The following is a 5,000-nucleotide window of genomic DNA, read 5'->3' as shown; positions in this document are numbered from 1 at the left end:
AGGGCCGGGCGGCAGGCCCCGCGCGCGCGCCCGCGCCCGAACGCTCGGCGGAGCAAGGGCCCGGGCGCCGTGCCGCGCGCGCACCAGAAAGAACGAACATGAGCGCGCCCGCCCGGGCCAGGGCCCTGGCGCGACGGCCGCGCGACGGCCCGAGCGCCCCCGCCGCGCGCGAGCGCCCGCGCGCCGCTCGGCCGGGGGCGCCCGGCCCTGCGCAGAACCGAGCGACCACGCCGCGGACGCGCGAGCGCCCAGGCGCGACAGCGGGACGGCGCGCGCGTCCGAGAGGCCGATCGGCCTAGCGCGCCCGTCCTTGCGCGAACCCGGGCAACGGCCCGCCCGCCCGCGCGGCCCGGCCGCCCGCGCGACGCGCCCATCCGCGCGGGCCAAATGCGCAGAACCGAGCGACCACGCCGCGGCCGCGCGCGCGCCAAGGCGCGGGAGCACGACGAAGCGCGCGCCCGAGCGGCCGATCGGCCCAGCGCGCCCGTCCTTGCGCGTCACCGGCCAACGGCCCCGCGCACGCGCGGCGCGCCCGCCCGCGCGGCGCGACCATCCGCGCTGGGCGACGGGCTCGGGCGGAAGGCCCGCCCAGGCAGGACACACCCCCTTACCTCCCCAGCGGGGCATCCTCCGAAGGCCCACCCCAAGGGCTCCAGCGAATCGAGGAGCATTGCACACGGAAACGGCCCGGACGCGAGTCCCGGTCGCACGGGGTGCGCATCCGGAACGTCCGGGACGCGCTTCCCGGGAGGGCCGATGGAGGGAGCCGAAGTGGCGCACGGCCGCCGGGCACGGACGGCCGAAGGCAGCGCCCATGCGCCGGGAAGTCGGCAGGCGCGTGCCGGCTCCGTCGGGGACGAAATGTGCCGGGCAAGTCCGCCGCGAGGCAACGGTCCTGTGCGGAGTGGAGCAGAAGGCCCGCCGCGGCGGCAGCAGACCCCCCCTCCCTACCACCCCGGCGGGGCATCCGCCCAAAGCCCACCCCAAGCGTTCCAAAGTACCGAGGAGCGTTGCAAACGGGAACGGCCCGGACACGCGACCCGGTCGCACGGGATGCGCGTCCCGGTCGCACGGGTCGCGCGTCCCGGGAGGGCCGACGGACGAAGCCGAAGTGGCGCACGGCCGCCGCGCACGGACGGCCGGCGGCGGCGCCCGTGCGCCGGAAAGTCGTCGGGCGCGCGACGGCTCCGTCGGGGACGAACGGTGCCGGGCACGACCGCCGCGAGGCAACGGACTTGTGCGGAGGGGGGCGGAAGGCCCGCCGCGGCGGCGCCAGCCCCCCCTCCCTACCACCCCGACGGGGCATCCGCCCAAAGCCCACCCCAAGCGTTCCAAAGTACCGAGGAGCGTTGCAAACGGGAACCGCCCGGACACGCGTCCCGGTCGCACGGGATGCGCGTCCCGGTCGCACGGGTCGCGCGTCCCGGGAGGGCCGACGGAGGAAGCCGGCGCACGGCCGCCGCGCGGACGGCCGGCGGGGGCGCCCATGCGCCGGGGCCTCGGCGGGCGCGGGCCGGCTCCCTCGGGGACGAACGGTGCCGGGCCCGCCCGCCGCGAGGCGACGGACTTGTGCGGAGTGGAGCGGAAGTCCCGCCGCGGCAGCAGCAGCCCCCCCTCCCTACCACCCCGGCGGGGCATCCGCCCAAGGCCCACCCCAAGCGTTCCAAAGTACCGAGGAGCGTTGCAAACGGGAACGGCCCGGACACGCGTCCCGGTCTCACGGGATGCGCGTCCCGGTCGCACGGGTCGCGCATCCCGGGAGGGCCGACGGAGGAAGCCGGCGCACGGGCGCCGCGCGGACGGCCGGCGGCGGCGCCCATGCGCCGGGGCCTCGGCGGGCGCGTGCCGGCTCCCTCGGGGACGAACGGTGCCGGGCGCGCCCGCCGCGAGGCGACGGACTTGTGCGGAGTGGAGCGGAAGTCCCGCCGCGGCAGCAGCCGCCCCCCCTCCCTACCACCCCGGCGGGGCATCCGCCCAAAGCCCACCCCAAGCGTTCCAAAGTACTGAGGAGCGTTGCAAACGGGAACGGCCCGGACACGCGTCCCGGTCGCACGGGATGCGCGTCCCGGTCGCACGGGTCGCGCGTCCCGGGAGGACAGACCGAGCAAGCCGAGGTGCCGCTCACGGCCGCCGCGAGGGACGTACGGCGCCGGCGCCCGCGCCCCGTGGCACGGCCTAGAGCGTGCCCCCCTGCCACCCCATCGGGGCATCGGCGCAAAGCCCACCGCGGGGTAGATAACCGAAGGCAACGAGGGACGGTGGATGCACATATCCGAGCAGTGGCGATAGGGCCGGAGGGAGCACCGACAGGGCCGTGAGATTTTAAAGTACCGAGGGAATTTGCAAACCGGGCCCGCCCCTCCCCCCGTCCATCGCACGCCGATCGGGGGTCCGGCGCCCCGCGGGGGGCTGCCGGCATGCGCTCCCGGTGCAGGCATCGACGAGCCGCCCGCGACCTCCACTCGGGTCCGAGCCCCCAAGCGCGGATGCCGAAACGCGCCGGCCGCGGCAGCCCCACCCCTGCCACCCCATCGGGGCATCGGCGCAAGGCCCACCCTGGGGTAGATAACCGAAGGCAACGAGGGACGGTGGATGCACATATCCGAGCAATAGCGATAGGGCCGGAGCGAAGACCGAGGGGGTCGGGGGGTTTTAATGTTCCGAGGGAAGTTGGAAACGGGGCCCGCCCGGACGCCCGTCCCTCGCACGCCGATCGGGGGTCCCGCACCCCGCGGGGGGCTGCCGGCATGCGCCCCTAGTACAAGCATCGACGAGTCGCCCGCGACCTCCACTCGGATCCGGCGGCGCACGCGCGGATGGCGAAACGCGGCGGCCGCGGCTGCAGCCCCCCTACCACCCCGTTGGCGCGTCGGCGCAAAGCCCACCCCGGGGAGGATAACCGAAGGCGACGAGGGACGATGCATGCACATATCCGAGCAAATACCGAGAGGGTCGGGGGGAAGACCGAGAGGCAAGGGGTGTTTAGAGTACCGAGGGAAGTTGCGAAAGGGGCCCGCCCGGACGCTCGCCGCTCGCAGGCGATCCGGCGGGGCGCACGGAGGGCGCCGCCCATCGCCGGAGCTTGCTCGGTCATCTCTGCCGCACGGACACGTAAGCGCCGCCGCGCAAGGTTCGGCCGGCGGGGCGGACGGTTCGCCGCCGCAGGCCTTTCCCGCAGCCGGAACGTGGGCCCGGCGTTGCGCGCCGGCGGGCCGCGCAATCCGCCGGGGCGCACGGCGGGCGCCGCCCGTCGCCGGGGCTTCGCTCGGTCATCTCGGCCGCACGGACACGTGCGCGCAGCCGCGGAAGGTTCGGCCGGCGGGGCGGACGGTTCGCCGACGCAGGCCTCTCCCGCGGCCGGAACGCGGGACCGGCGTTGCGCGCCGGCGGAAGGCGCGATCCGGCAGGGCGCACGGCGGGCGCCGCCCGGGCTTCGCTCGGTCATCTCGGCCGCACGGACACGTGCGCGCCGCCCATCGCCGGGGCTTCGCTCGGTCATCTCGGCCGCGCCGCCACGTGCGCGCCGCCGCGGAAGGCTTGGCCGGCCGGGCGGACGGTTCGCCGCCGCAGGCCTTTCCCGCAGCATGCGTCCCTTCGCCCAAACGACCGCGGGACTCCGGTACGGCCTAGCCGTCGGCCGCCCGGCTGCAAGCCGTCGGGGCCGCTCGATCCCCGTCGCGTGCCGGCCGCCGCTCGGGCCAGCCGGCCGGCTGCCGCACGTAACCTCTGACCTCATCAGCGGTCGATCCGCACCGCGCTGGTCTTCGGTGCGGACCCGTCGGGGCCGTGCCGCGCCGGCCGTCGCATCCGGTTCCGCAGGCGCCGCCCGGTTGCCTCCCGCCCTCGTGCGCTCGCGCCGGCCGGGCGACGCGGTGCCCGCGGGACTCGGGCATGGTTGAGCCGTCGGCCGCCCGGCGGCATGCCGCCGCCGCTCCGCGCCGCGTGCCGGCTGCGCTCCTCCCCGCGCCCGTCCGCGGGCGGGCCCGCCGCCGCTCGCGCCGGCCGGGCGACGCGGTGCCCGCGGGACTCGGGCATGGTTGAGCCGTCGGCCGCCCGGCGGCATGCCGCCGCCGCTCCGCGCCGCGTGCCGGCTGCGCTCCTCCCCGCGCCCGTCCGCGGGCGGGCCCGCCGCCGCTCGCGCCGGCCGGGCGACGCGGTGCCCGCGGGACTCGGGCACGGTTGAGCCGACGGCCGCCCGGCGGCATGCCGCCGCCGCTCCGCGCCGCGTGCCGGCTGCGCTCCTCCCCGCGCCCGTCCGTGGGCGGGCCCGCCGCCGCTCGGCCTAGCCCCCCGGCTGCCGCACGTAACCTGCGACCTCGTCGGCGCTGGATGCGCGTCGTGACAGTTTTCGGTGGGGCGCCGCGGAGGCGCCGGGGGCCCATGCGACGGGCCAGGGGGCGAACGGAGGGCTCGGTCAGCCCTAACAGGGGACCGGCGACAAAGGAGCGGTCGCGCAAAGCTTCGTAAGGGACCCAGACGACGGGCCTACCGATCCGAAGCACCGCGCACGGACGCGCAGCGGGCCCACGACGGGCCGACACGGAAGGCCCGCCGCCAAGGCCGCAAAACCGACAAAGGAACCCACGGGGACGCACCAGAGCGGGCAAAGCTTTCACCGAACGGGACGGGACCGAGCCCCCGCAACAGGCGAGGGCGACGGATCCGACCAAGTAAGGCCGATCCCGCTCCACGCACGCGCGGCCGCAGGAACTTCGTGAGGGACGGGACGACCGGCCGACCGAATCGAAGCGCCGCGCACGGCCGCCGCGAGGGCCGGCCGGAGGCATAGACCGAGCGCCGCGCCAGCGGAAGGAGCGTGCCGGCTCCGTCGGGGACCACCTGCGCACGGTCCGTCCGAGCGAGCCGACGGACCGGCGCGGAAGGCCCGGCGCCGAGCCCGCAAAACCGACAAAGGAACCCACAGGGACGCACCAAAGCGGCCCAAGATTTCACCGAGACGGGACCGAGCCCACGCAACATGCGATGGCGACGGATCGGAC

The sequence above is a fragment of the Phoenix dactylifera genome, chromosome 10 (assembly GCF_051530095.1).
Source record: "Phoenix dactylifera cultivar Ajwa chromosome 10, Ajwa_hap1_PhDact_Kaust_v1.1, whole genome shotgun sequence".
NCBI lineage: Eukaryota > Viridiplantae > Streptophyta > Magnoliopsida > Arecales > Arecaceae > Phoenix > Phoenix dactylifera.
This window is presented reverse-complemented; position numbering follows the sequence as displayed.